Source organism: Podarcis bocagei (assembly GCF_964188305.1).
Source record: "Podarcis bocagei genome assembly, chromosome: 3".
Lineage (NCBI taxonomy): Eukaryota > Metazoa > Chordata > Lepidosauria > Squamata > Lacertidae > Podarcis > Podarcis bocagei.
Genome location: NC_138127.1, coordinates 71,131,330 through 71,146,401, shown reverse-complemented (window position 1 = coordinate 71,146,401; position 15,072 = coordinate 71,131,330). Strand labels below are relative to the sequence as shown.

The 15,072-nt window shown below is 44.7% G+C and overlaps 1 long non-coding RNA gene across 1 annotated transcript in view; it reads left to right on the top strand.

Moving 5' to 3' along the window:
• Positions 1–15,072, top strand: part of LOC308583396 — a 443,390-nt gene that overhangs the window by 84,980 nt on the left and 343,338 nt on the right. The gene's annotated exons all lie outside the window — the stretch shown is intronic.

Below are 15,072 nucleotides of genomic sequence, written 5' to 3'. Positions count from 1 at the left end.
TACCTCTCAATGATGCTATTAAAAGAAACCTTTTTTCCACAATAAAGTGATTGATTTAGTAGACATAGGATATAAAGTCAATATAACCTTTTTTGACTTTAGCGCAGATTCTGAATGATAAATCCTCCTTAGGAAGCTTGGGAAATGGAAGAGAAAGACCAGACTTTCAGTGCATATGTAACTGGCTGAATAATGGCATATAAAGGGGAATAATGGATTGGCTTCAGATTAGAAAGAAACCTTGTTTGTGGTTTTACAGGGGTCATTATTGGGTCTGGTGCTGTTCAGCATCTTTGCTAGCTGCTTGGAGAAAAGAGTTGAGTAATACACCTGTCAGACTTTCAGATTATACAAAAGTGGGAAGAATTGCAAACATCTTAAGAGCATAAACTAAACATTAAAAAATAGTTCAAACACACTGGAGGGTAGAGGTGATAACAAGTGCTGTTCTACAAGAACTAATGCAAATTGTGCAACATAGAAACGAAGAATGAAATTCACAAACATAAAGAGGTTTAACAGCAGCTGGATTGCGCAGAAGTATGCAGGGACTGCCACAAATAACCTCATTTAACAATGCAGAAGGCAACTGACAAATTGGAATGGTTTGAAGGTGAACCACAGAGATGATGAAACATCTAGAAAGAAAAACACATAAGAAAAAGTTGAAGGAGAAAGGTGTGCTTAGCCTAGAGGAAAAATGTTTAGGGAAAGATGTCAGAGATGTATTATATTAAGAAGCAACAACCCTCAGTGTTCATATTTGCTTAGTTTAGCTCTGCTTGCTTTATACTTTTTTCCCCACCTGAGAATATTGAATCAATCTGATTTTTTTGAATAAAGAAACTGAAATCTATGGCACACAAATAATTCTTAGTCTAAACATGACAGTGAGCAAGCCAAACAGGCCACTTCTGGTTATATTAGTCAGGACCAATGAAAGAATGAAGGAACAAGTTACCCAAACCTGACTGGCCGGGAATCAAACCCGGGCCTCCCGTGTGGCAGGTGAGAATTCTACCACTGAACCACCAGTGATTCCTGGGGAGGGGAAAAGGGGACCTGAAGGGGATATAAGCTGTATGTAACTGCTCTTTAAGTGTGCTTGCTGTGACTGATCACGCAGTGCCTTTCTGCTATCCGGAAAGCAGAAATAAACTCTTTCTCTGAATCAACCCTCGGTGTCTATTGACTCCTTCCTCCCTCCGGGGAGCAATGCGCACCCAACCCATGGGAAAAGTCTGAAAGGCTACACCAACCCACCCATGAGGCAAGGTGAGGTGACTGCCTCAGACAAATTGTCGCTGTTTTTGTGTGTTGAATATATGCTATATGGTAATTTATGGCCCTAACAGGTAACTAAAGCCATTTGCACATAACAAAATATGTATTTCATAGGAGCCTACACAACACAAAACATTGTTGCTGTATGTAGGTTTGATTTTATTTGTTTTTTTTCTTATATTTTGGAAATGTGCATCCAGGTTTTTTCCCTTTAATTTTTTGGGGGGCCCCCAAGAGAGTGGGGCCCTAAGCTATAGCTTGTTTATCTTATACGTAAATCCGGCATTGCAACAGCCTTTGGAGAATAGGAGGAGCTGCTGGTGTATTCCTCCCCTTGTTCCCGATGTCAATTTTCACTTACCACTTGCTCCCTGGTGTGGTGTGGGGAGCGCCATATTGTGATTTGCCTCAGGCACCAATATGTCTACAGAAGTCAAATACACATACCATGACAAAAGCCTTCTGTGTTTATATTGAAATTATACATTTTCTGACATCCCAGAAAGTACCATTTCACAAGATGTCACCCATTTGTTTCTGTAAATATTTATTACGACACAACATCTAAAATACTGACATTTTTAGAACTTCAAAATTCAGCACACACTAATGACAACAAGCAGGGGCATACTATTGAGCTGTCTCCATTTTTTTCTGTATGCATTAAACAACTTCCAGCTCAGCCTTCATCAGAGATTCCAGGTTGTTTCCAAAATGCTTAAAATCAGAAAGCACAATATACAGGCACTACAACAATAAAACAGTAATTAAAAGCAGCAGGATAAAAAAAGCAAGTGGCACTGAGAAAGTGGATAAAGAAATGTTTTTCTCCCTCTCTCGTAATGCTAGAGCTCATGACATCTAATGAAGCTGAATGCTGGAAGATTGAGGAGAGATGAAAGAAAGTATTTAATAGAATCATAGAATTATAGAGTTGGAAGGGACCATCAAGTCTGACCTTCTGCCGATAGAAGATAGGCAGTTCGAAACCCCGTAACGGGGTGAACTCCCATTGTTCGGTCCCAGCTCCTACCCACCTAGCAGTTCAAAAGCATGCCAAGTGCAAGTAGATAAATAGGTACCGCTCCAGCGGGAAGGTAAACGGCATTTCCGAGTGCTGCTCTGGTTCACCAGAAGCGGCTTAGTTATGCTGGCCACATAACCCGGAAGCTGTCTGCGGACAAATGCTGGCTCTCTCGGCCTATAGAGTGAGATGAACGTCGCAACCCCAGAGTCATCCGCAACTGGACCTAATGGTCAGGGGTACCTTTACCTTTACCTTTAAGTGAAGTTACAGGGAACCAGGCAGAGGGCCTTCTTGGTAGTGGCATCCACCCTGTGGAATGCCCTCCCATTAGATGTCAAGGAAATAAACAACTACATGACTTTTAGAAGACATCTGAAGGCAGCCTATAGTGGGAAGTTTTTTATATATGATGCATAGTTGGGTTTTTATCCTATGCTAGAAGCTGCCCAGAGTGACTGGGGCAACCAGTTAGATGGACAGCATATAAATATCATCATCATCATCATCCCAAGCCTTTGCTGGCAGTTGATACCAGTCTGTTCTTTATCTGTTTGCATCAGTTTTACGACTATTATTGTATAAGTGTTAGTTTTATTAAATTTTTTTACATTCTGCTGTACGCAGCTTTGTGATTTTTAAAAGAAAAGCCTTATGTAAATGCTCTAAAATAAACATTTTACTTTTTCTCTTGTGTGCTACTGTATTGGGGAGTAGCTAACGGAGCATATTCCCCAGTTTGCTAAAGAAAGGGAAATGATAAAGATGACCTTTCTATCAAATGATAAGCAGTAGTTTACAGATAAAAGATAGTATCCATCTTCCTTCAGGTTCCCCAAAGAAACCTTTGAAATACGTCAATTTATCTGAAAGGCATCTTAACTGAGGCAATCCATTATGTAAATTCATCAGCCATCAACTAAAAGCCAAACTTAACATATTAAAAATTATATCTAGTGGGAAATCAGCCTTTGTTGTGCCAAAAAGATTTCTGATAGGGGCACTTGAGACAGTGTGTGACAAGCTTTTACACTATAGGCCCGGGACAATTTGCAATTAACCTTTTCATTATTTTATTTTTTACATGAGATCATTCCTTCAAAGAGCCCAAAGGAAGTACTCCGAGGTCAAATCTAGAGCTAGAGCCTTTCATGAGATGGGGTACAGAGAATAAAGGAATGGGAGGAGAGAATGGAGGGGAGCCAAATGGTGATTTTGGCGCCATGGCATCACTGCATTTGCAGACAGACACATGAATGATGTGGAAAGATTTATTTGCTGAAAGAAAAGGAATGGGAGGCAGACAGCAGTGTAAGCTCTAAGATTAATGAGGAGACCTTGATAAGAATCACTCCAAGAAGTTTGACACACTGCAGACTGGATCATAAATACAGGCTGAGAAGTCAGGTATAATGCTTTTACAACAGCATGACCAATGTCTTTTGCTAAGTAGCCAGTTCCCCTGCCCTAATCTTAGCTGCAATTTTACCTAATGGACAACATAGTTTTATACAATATTTGAACAAATTGACTGTGGTCTTTGTGTTTCAGATGCACAGCACGAGAACATCTTAGCACTAAACAAATCCCATGTGCCAAAGCACCCTCATTTAGTCTGCTGTAGATCTTGGAGGATAGATTGGCACGGAAATATAGCTGCAGCAAGGAGGTTATTCTGGGCTTTGTGGCATGGCCTGGAATTCATCAAAGGCATATACTGTTTTCTATTTCTTTGGGAATTATTGCTCAAGACAGGGAGTCCAGTCCAATGTGGACAACACATACAAGAAGGCAATACTCTCTCAGGGGCAAAACCTTTGTTGGCAAATGCAGCAAGCAACCTTTGTTGTGGTCTTCACACCAGTTTTACAGCTCCTAAGCTAAGCCCTGGAAAGACAGCTGTATTTGTTGTTGGCTCCAGGAAGTATCAAAATCTCCCCTTCTGAGAGGAGAAGCCTGTTGAAAGCAGCTGCGTGGCTGACATACGTAGTTCTGTGGTTGATGTAAGAGAAGTATGGCAGGCTAAACCCTCCACCGGTTCCTGAGAAGGGACAATATGGCCCATTCATTCTTAAGGGACTATAAATAACTTGGGGAAATAAGAACTAATTGTCTGATAACTTTGCCAGTTCTGGAACATCAGTTGTTTGAGGCAGGTGGGGTAGGCCAGCTGTCTTCCATCTTGTCTTCCCAAGATTCTGTGGGCTCAGACTTAACATGCTCATCACAGCCGGAAATGGCTCACTCCTTCTTTCTTCGCAGACCACCTTATAAACTTGCATGCCAGGCTGGTGTCCTTAGGCTTAGGGCCTACTTACCCCTTCATTTGCTACCCCCTCATTACCCATATGTCCATATGAAGCATCTCTTCAAAGCTGTCCATTTGCAAATCATTTTTTTACATTTGTTGTATCAAAAGAGATGAAGCTGCAATATCTTTAATATAGTTAAAAGCACATTCAAAATGAAGCTGACAGATAGCTGCTGCTGGGCTAAACTGTGGAGGAAGCTAGCAAGAAAACATGGAATGGAAGAGGTGGTGAATGGAAACAATGGTTGCAGCATTCAGACAGGTATTTCCTCTTCAAATGTTGGCTTTTGCAATTGAATTGTGGAAGCCTAATGGAATAGGGTTTCCTGAAGGGGGTTTGTTTCATATGTAACTATACTATGCTTCAGCCAAAAAAATGGCTTCCAAAGTAGCTTACAGATAAAATTGATCCAAGGAGTTAGAAATGCAACATCATCAACGAACAATGGATTCTGTAGAGGTTACTCTTTGGGCAAGATGTGCATTTTGGATCTCTTCTGACAATCTAGTTCCATGAGTTCTCTGACACTGACATGAAATTACCTTGACATGAGTTGGGTTAGCATTAACTTAATATGTTTAGCAAAATATTGATCATTTGACTAGTAATGTATTGGGCAGGAGGCTGCATAGAGAGCTTCTTCTCCCAGTCTCCTCTGCTTTCAACTTCAAGCCATTTGAGGTGTTGTGGAGCAGAAGGGAGAGAAATATGTTTTCACTCATCCTCACGGGCAGAAAAGCATCGGAAGATTTGGAGGGACTGTGTGATATGGTACAGATAAAGAAAGTGAAAATATGCACAGCTGGGGGAGGGAATAGCAGAACCATTGCACAAGTTAGTATTGCTTCACAAAAAGCGATTTATTAGTGTCATTTCAGGGCGGAAGTTTTTCAGTACAAAAATTGCAATTTGCTTTGCTCAGTTAGCTTACATACATTGCTCATGTGTGCCAAATGAAGGATAAGAAGGAGCTGACTAAACAGCACAGAATAGCTTCTTGGACTTTGGTCATATAATTTGAAAACCATCTGGTCAATGACTAGCTCTAACCTGAAGGTGTTATAGTCAGTAACTGTATTTGCTGTTTTGGCATGAATTTTAAGGGAGGAAAGCAAATAAAGGTTTTTACAAAGAGATGAGTTTTTGGTTTTGTGTCTCTTTTCAAGAATGGGGATGGGGAAGCCTTTCGGGCACCAAGAAAAAAAGTTTTCTAGAGGCAATGAGCAACCATGTCAAAAACAGAGATGGGTAACCTATGGCCCTCCGTGTCCTGAACCCCTATCCTACCTCAGTATGTCAAGTCCAACGTTCAAAGACCAGGGATCAATCCACAAGTCCAAAGTCCCAAAGAAGTCCAGGAGCATCCAAGTCAAGGTCCATCAACATGGGCACCTGCTCTAAGCTTTCTCCAGCTGAGGAATCACAGGGAGCTGGGCTGTGGGCCCTTGCCTGCCTCAGCCTCCTGGAGCAACCCTCCCGCTGCTCCTACATCTCAGAGCCTGCCATGTTCGTGGAGACAGGGGCTCCTCAAGCTCCTCTAGCTCTGCTGATGGATCCTGTTGCTCTGGTTCCTGTGCACTGACCCTCACCGCCTTGCCATCCTCCGTCACCCTGTGAGTACTTCCTTCCCCTTCCCCTGCTTTCACTGGTGTCCCAGTCAGGGCTACACCCTTGCCAGGATACTCTTCCTCCTCCCCATCATCCTGCCAGTTAATGACACTCCAGATGTTGTTGGGGTACAGTGCTATCATCTCTGAACTCTGTCTGGGGCTGATGGGAGTTGGCCCTACCTGGAGGGCCACAAGTCAGATAATAAGTCAAAAATTATTCCCCCAAAGTGGATGGAAGGCAGTTATGGGGAATGCAAGCCGTTGTTGAACAGTTTTGCCACCTGCTAAAGATGAGGGTGTTATAGAGGAGCTCGCTGATGCAGGACAGACTTCTCCAACCTGGTGTGTGACCTCCATATGTTTTGGACTACAGCTCCTAGCTGTCATGGCCAATGGCAAGAGTTGATGGGAATTGTAGTCCAAAGCATTTGGAGGGCACCAGGCTAAGGAAGGCTGAAGTAGAAGAAGCCATTTATAGATGGGCCAAAAGCCAACTTCTCCAAACCTGGAGTGGCTCCTGCAATTTGCCAGGGACTCATTTCCATTAATGGGCACAATGACTTCAAACGGCTTGAGAAGCAGGGTCTCATACCATATAATTTCACTCTTTTCCTGACCAAAGATAGGCACACAATTTGGATCTGGGCTGCATGACTCAGTTTCCCCTTTTGTCTGAGGGGTAGTCAGTGATCAGTGAGCTTAGTTTGCTGCTGCTCCCAGTCTGGAATTCCTGCTGCAGTTTCCCACTTGGCTCTTCACCTAGTCTCAGCAACCGCAATCCTTTTACAGCAAGTGTTAAGAAGACTCCAAAAGCTGAATCCACCCTGTGAATAGAAGCAGCAGCTGGGGCATCCTGGGTGCCTCTCCCCACCCCTGCCCAATCTTACAAAGGGACTTTTTGTGCCAGCAAGCCTGGAATTCCTGCAGCAAGTAAGATAGGGAGGAGAAGGGAGAACCCGCATCTGAGGGACACAGAGGGAGTGTCAGAGAGCGTGTTGCGTGCAATGGGCAGCAGCAGCTGACATAAGCAGGTGGGCACCAGCTGTGTGGATTCCCCTCACCCCTCCATTTGCTAAGAAGTATCTGGCTGGCTTGGGAGAAGCTCAAGAATTATGCAAGCAGTTGCTTGGGAGGGGAAACAAATGGTGGGACAGGAAAGACAGCTGGCTCCAAGGAGTAGCAGAGGCCAGAACCTTGGCTTGACTGAAGTGGCAATGGAGAAAACTAGTTAGTGCCCAAGAGGAAATCAGAATTGCCAGGAAGATCGCATGGTATAACATTAAGTGACACAGAATTTGGAGGAGGGGAGAGAGAAACCATTTATTTCAAGCTCATACTAAAAGAAAAAGAAGCAGGTTCAAGTAATGGAGTATATTTATTCATTTCAAAAAATTGTGTACCACCTACTGACAGTCATCTCTAAGTGGTGCAGAGGAAATTCAATACAATGAAACTAAAAATGTGTTTAAACTATTACATCAGAACTTGGTCAAAAAGTCTGCTGTAATAAAAGAAGACTTCAGTAAGTGTCAGAAGTTCATCAGGGGTGGGGCCAGTCTGATCTCCACTGGAATGGATTTCTGTAAAATTGGGCCCACAACATTGACCATACGGTTCCGGATAACAAGCTTTGGGGGACCACTAGCAGTGACACCTCCAAAGACTTCAATGATCAATCAGGGATCGGGGATCAGGTGGTCCCTAAGATATTCTGGACCCAACTTGTTATGGGCCCTGTAAAATGCAAAAACCTTGAACCTGGCTCTGTTGTGTATATCTCCATTCCCTGTCTGATATTGGCTTACTAAGATCCCCTGCCCATTTAGTACATTTTGGTCTATTAGACAAATAGGTATATTACAAGTGACTGAACAAAGACCATTTTGTTCATGAAAAAGGAGATCATGCCCCGCCTTATTCCCAGTATTTTTTTTTAAATGATATTTATTGAGAATTTAAAATTACAGAAAAGAAAAAATGAAGAAACAAGAGAAAAAGAAAAAGAAAGAAGCAGATAGACAAAAATAGCAATTGAACAATACAAACCAATAAAAAACCAAAGTCAAAAAAACAACAACACACATCAAAATCAAAAAGCAAAAATAAACAAAAAAATTAAAAACAGATCCAATATTCCCAAATCCTTAACTTTCATTAACTTATTTCATCGACCTCCTCACACCTCCCTTTTTTGTATTCTAGTTATTAATTATATTAATAACTATTCCCTTATTCCCAGTATTGTGATTTTAAAAATTAACAAAAGTTCAGCACTAATAAATCCCAAGACTTTCAATGGTAGAGACTGAAGAATATGTTCTCTATTTAAAGAAGTGATTTTTTTAGGTGCTACATGTTCAAAGTGTCTTATTTGCAAATACTGGAACATTGTTGGGTTGAAACTCATCATTCTAACTTGAATTTCTTCAGAATCCAGAGTTCTGTGTGCATGCCCACACATGCACGTAAGCACACTTAAAAATCATGATCAGTCCTATTTTTTACTGTCTTTGAAATACAGTATGTTTATATTTATTTGTAGTGGCCAAGTATTTATGAGAGATTAGTAGTAAATGGGACTGTGTGTGTGTGTGCGCGCGCGCGCACGTTGTGAGGGAGACTCAAGAATGTCATAAGTTGTCCTAATATCAGAACAAGTTTACCAGTATCACAGTTCCTCCATGGACTGAAGACTCCTGAGATATATTGCTCCACATAAATGCAGACAATCAACTTATCAAGCTTTTTACCCTTGTTTTGCTTGGTTGTATGTACTAATAAAAAGGTACCATGATTCCCTGTCCCCCTACTATGCATTCTAATGTGTAGGAAAGATTGAGGGATTTATCTAGTAGTCAGTTTCCTCCAACACTTACCACATGGTAAAGTTAAGTTGCTTGCCTGTATTTAGCCCTGTGCTGATGTCAACTGCATTTCTCGCAAATTTGTGCTGCAATCTCCTACTTTCCCTCTCTCTCCTGGGCTTCTGTGCTCTGACCCCAGCTGCTCTTTGCCACAAACAAGTTCCTTTTCAGAGTTTTGACAGCCTCCCTCTTTCATGTGAGGAACTAAAGAGGTGCCTGTCCGAAACCTGGAGCTGCTCAAGGTGCATAAGAAGAATGAGGTCAAAGTTGTTTCCAAGGAGACAGACCTCTACGTAAATAACTAGTTTGCCTCCATTCCCTGCCTGCAAATAATCACACAACACTTTGAGTTGGCCAATCAGGATCAAAGTTATCCCATCTAGAATTCACTTACTATTCCTTCTTGCTCCCAAACCCCTACCTGGGGTTAATTTCTGGAGCCATTTGCTAGTCCTGCTGTTGAAAGGTGACTTCTGACAAGCAAACACATCTCAAATTATGCCTACCTGTCATCCTCTGATTTACCAGTTCAACTCTGTGCCAAAATTGTCCTTTAAAACCAATGCAGTGTAGTGGTTAGAGTGGTGGACTAGGACTTGGGAAACCAGAGTTCAAATCCCCACACATCCATGAAGCTCACTGGGTGACCCTGGAGACAGTCACTGTCCCTTAGCCTAACCGACCTCGCAGGGTTGTTTTGAGGATAAAATGAGGAGGAGGAGAACCATGTACGCCACCCTGTAAGGTCTGAAACAGGATACTGGCATGTGAACGTACTCTATATCCCCTTATTCCTTGTTATTCCTAAAGTGCCTAGAGTTATTAGTTGCTGTACAGCAGGGACTGGGAACCATTTTCAGCCTCAGAACAGATCCCCTTCTGAGCAATTGTCCAGGGCCCTCAGGCCAGTCATGGGCAAGGCCAGAGGCAAAAGCAGGTGGAGGAAAGAATGAGAATCTTACTTTTGTACAGTAGGCTAGTTCCTCTACTCACTCACTCCTTTCTTACCATCCTCTATCAAAACAAGCAATAGCATTCAAGGACACATTCCAGCCAGGCAAAGACACTAAACAAATTTTCAAAATACCAGGACAGACAAAGTAGGGCCAGTGAGAGGTGCAAGCTGGAGAGAGGGGATGTGACCTGAGGAGAGTCCTGAGGCCAGACAGAGGGTCTTGGAAGGGCCACATTTATTCCCTGGGCCTGAGGTGTCCCATCCCTGCTGCACAGCTAGAGATCCCTCTGAGAGCTGTTTTAGGCGGTACTATCTCAATGAAGCTCTCTGCAGCACTTTCTCAGGACTGACTCCAGGGCAGAAGAGTCACTGGCCCAAGTAGCTCCATGTGGGCCGCCTCCTCTGTCAGTGTACCTTGGAAGGAAGACCTGGCCATGGTGGCAGTGCGCACTAAGGAGCACCAGGTGGGGCTGTGCCCAGCCACCCTTTGCATTTCCCATCATGCCCCACACTCAGGGGTGCGGTGGCAAATTAAAAGGATGGCTAGATCCAAGTGCTATGACTGGGGCAGGGGAATTAAGTGGGCCCTCTCAGGGCCTAGGTAGATGCCCAAGGATCCCAGCTCTTCATCTTAAGGGACTCCTGACAGAATCAGCAATCCCTTTTTTGTTCCCATTGTTACCATTTATTTCATTTATGAGTCACTTCCTGTGAGGCATCCTGAAGCAATATACAACACAGCATTTTTGTTTGTTTTCAGAGTGCGTGGGAATGGCTTCTCCTGAGGGTTGCTTTCCCCATCCCATGATTTCTCACCTCAGATGAGGGGCGGTTAAATATATGTGGGGAAAACCAGTTGTTGAGTAATCTGTTTCAGCCAAGAGCAGGAGAACCCTGGTTTGAGTGACGTGAGTGCCCACCTCCTTCATTTGTAGGAGTTTTCCTGGAAGCTTTTTATATCCAGCTGTGAGCCACGGCTTGCTTAAAAACACAGGAAAGAGCTTTGGCCTTCTACAGAGGCTGCCCACGGGGCAAGTGCCGTGTGTGGTCCACTCTCCCAAGCCCAGCAGGCCGGAAGTGCTGGATTTTCCTTGCTTCCTTGCCCGCCGTGCTAATCCCCAGGCTTCTGAGAAAGCTCTTCATGTTCCCAGTGCTCTCACTAGCCTTCATCGAGCAGCACCCTGACGGCTGAGCTGCAGAGATGCAACGGCCAGGTGGAAAAGAACAAGATCTGCTCTTGTTGCAGCCTTGGCACAGGGCTCCTGGGTTGGGCCCGCCTAGTGAGATCGGCGTCTGTTGCCAAAGGAGAAAAGTGTCCGCTGGTGCTCCACAAGGGCTTGTAAATATTCCAAGCTGAAAGATATTAAGTGCTAGCTTCTTTACCATTAAAATCACCACTTGGAAGTGAACGTTAACAGCTCATTTACTGCAACAGTTGAGGCCAAGAGCTTCAGATCAATTTTTTGAAATCACGCTTCTGTAGTCCCTCTCTCTCACACACAGGCTGATCTAGGGGCACAGAGTTTCTGGGGTACCGCAGCAGGTGCCTCAACTATCTAATGGAAGGCAAAAAGTGGGGTGGGGTGCTAGATTTTGGCACCACACAGGGTGCCACTGAAATTTGAGACACCAAGATCTGCCACAGCACACCCTCCCACTTTGGTTGCTAACATGCAGGAGAGATTTCTCCTTCCTCTAGATCTCCTGTTGGATTCCCTTTTCTGGGCCAGGCATGCTCAAAATCTTCTGCATAGAATCTTCAGGCAATAGGTTTCCAGACACTTGGACATGGCACTGTAGAGCTAACATATCATCTACAATACTCACATTAGGTTTTGTGTGTGTGTGTGTGTGTGTGTGTGTGTGTCCTGTTGTGGTCTCCCAAGCTACCATTCGAGTTCCTCTAGAGACCCTGGATGTACAGGCAGCACAGCTGCAATGGACATATGCACAGCTTTGTTTGGCGCCTGCAGGCCACTCCCTCTCTCCGATGCAATCCTTCTCTCAATTTGCTGTCCACAGAGCTGTCCTACCACAAGGTACAACCGCTTAAACACAAGGGGCCTTAATCCCCTTGAAGGACAGGATTTCTATGGGCCAGAAGGGCACCCACCCACAAGGCTAGGGCACTGCGATCGCTCCAAGCTTTATAGAAATAAGGGGGGAAAGAACAAGAGGTGGCCAAGTGCCTTGCAAAAAAAAAAATTCTTCACACCATTCCTTTCTCCTCAAGGTACTTTTAGAAGCTGGATGACCGAATTGTATGGCCTCAAGGCTGTGAGTGGTGTGAGAGGGAGGAGGTGATGCCCAACCTGGCAAGCCCTTCCCTGCCTTTCTTGAGTCAACCCCTTTCTTCATTAACTCCAATACAGGCTTCTTCCAGAGTTTAAGCCAGCAGGACAACTTTGCTGGAATCCAGCCCACTGGCAAAGTTGCAGATCGCAGTAGGACTGGCAGATAGGAGTCTGGGAGTTCAGCAGCGCCAAGGAAAGAGCTTTCCTGCCACCTAGTGGCTTCTGGATAAAAATCATAGTACCAAGAGAAACTGAAGTGGTCTATTGAACACTAAAAAAAATTAATACCATATTTTTCGCTCTATAACACGCACCTGACCATAACACGCACATAGTTTTTAGAGGAGGAAAACAAGAAAAAAAATATTCTAAACGAAACAGTGGATGTATGTGTCAGAGCTGCTTCCAGATCCTAGCTCACAGAGGATCACGCTAGCCAGCGTTCACTTTATAAAAGTCTTTATTGAGTTACAGTTTCCATTCTCAAGCTGCTGCGTGCAGCTCTACGTCTTATGGGTTAGACCGGCGAAGCTCCGTCTGAGTCTCCGCCCCCTGTGCACCAGCTTACTAACCTAGTCTTACTCCACCTTTTCCGCCTGACCGTTCTCCTCTGGGTCCCTCTGCCCCCTGTGGTCTCTTCCTTCCGGGATTCTTCTGACGCGGACCCCCCGGACCCTCCTGTCTCCTTGCGCCGGGCTTTAGGACCTGGCTCCCTTTCCGGGCTGCTTACTGCGCCACCTTCCTGTGTATTTGAACTTGGCGCGCGCGCCCAACCTTCCACTTCCCTCCTGACCGTTTCTTCGCTCCCCGATGGAGGTGTGGCTACTCCTGACTCATGCCCTCCCTCCTGTTGCGAGCTGCCAGCGCTTGATACCTGGCGCCCTTCTTCTCCCCTGCTCTCTGTTGGTGACGCTGGTCCCGATTTCCAACTGCTCCCCTCTGAGCCCCCTCTGGACCCTTCTTCCTGGGGTGTCCCCCTAGGTTCCCCCCTTGTTCTGGCCACTGGTGCTCCTTTCTGTGAATCTTCTGATTCACTGGAAAGACTCGGAGATCTCGGGTCGTCGTCATCACTCATCTTTTCCTCTGCCTCCTCCCCCTCGCTCTCTGTTTCCTCCCTTGCCCTCGCCTCTGCTCCTGAACCCCTGACAGTATGATTTTTGTGGTTCATGCTGTGGCCACAGACATGTGATCTGACAGTGAGTTTGGGGTAGCCCAATGCAAAAATCCTGAGAATCCATGTGGATCCATGCTTTGTAACCACATTTTTGCACCACTGCGGCCCCAGGCAACAGTGGGTGCATGATTTTTTTGGTGCAAGCTGTAGCCATGGACATGCTATGTGATCTGATGGTGAATTTGGGGTGACCCAGTGCAAAAATCCTGAGGATCCATGTGGATCCGTGCTTTGTAACCACGTTGGGGAGGGAAGAAACCACTTGTAACCAAGTGGGGAGGGAAGAAAAAGCACTCAAGGGACAAGGAGCACGCGTGGGGTGGGTGGAGAAGGATGCTGCTAATAATGCAGAAGAGGCTCTGTTTCTCTCCCTCCTCCCCAGCTCGCTGAAAAACTTTGCTGCTATTTAGCTAGCTGAGTGGGGAGGAGAGAGGGACAGAGAGCCTGCTTGCTTTAAAGGAGCCAACCGGATAGGAGCCGCTTACACTCGTGTAAGCGGCTCCTCTCCTCTCCCGCTTTGCTCCTTTAAAGCAAGCAGGCTCTCTGTCCCTCTCTCCTCCCCACTCAGCGGCTCTTCTCCCGCTTTGGTGTTTCAAAGCAAGCCATGGAGGAGGGAAGGAAGGGGAACCATGGATCCTCTGTTCACGACTGCAGCAGATCCCCCCGCCATCCGTAGGCATTCGCTCCATAACACGCACAGACATTTCCCCTTACTTTCTAGGAGGAAAAAAGTGAGTGTTATGGTGCAAAAAATACGGTAAATCCCTGGGAGGAGTAACCTTCTGGTAAACAAACAGCCAATCTTGCCCCACTTTACCTTTTGCTTGACTCTGTAGCTTTTCTCTTCTTCTGCCAAAAGGAGTAAAGATTACACCTGTAATCTTTGACACTGATCATATGCCACACTTTTACTCCATACATGAAAAATCTTTTTTAGCATGGTAGCGATTTTCTGGAACGCTCTGCTTGTATCAGGCACACACCTCTGTTGCAGTTTTTTAATGCCTGCTTGTGTGCATTTCTTTATTATTTTACTGAATATTTTATACCACTTCTGTAAGCCTCTTAAGACTTTTTTATTTTGTTATATGAACGCTGCTAAATATATAAAAGGCATGTTGACATCAAGATACTAGGTGTCAGTTGGCAAACTCTTATATCTGAACTTGGAGTTACAGATGTTATTATATATTTGCTTTGCAACTACCTTAACAAAAATAGTTTTTAATTCTATTTATTTTGCTCCTATTGGACTGCGCACAAACTATTTCTGGGAAATACCTGTCTTCCCCAAATATATAATGCACAGAAGGAAACCTGAAGTTTGTAGAAGTTTTCTAGGGGGCTTTCAGAACAAGCACTCTCAGAATCAGGTTGGAGTTTGCGATCTGAGCTGCTCAAGACAGACTCAGTACCTGGAGAGGCTAAGCAGGAGCAACGGGAGGCGTAAGTTGCCCCTACTCGGGTGGATTTCCCGGGAGCAGAGGCTCAGTGGCGCAAAAAGGGGTTTCCCCACACCAGAATTGGACTTAAAGACACCTTAAAGAAGGAATTT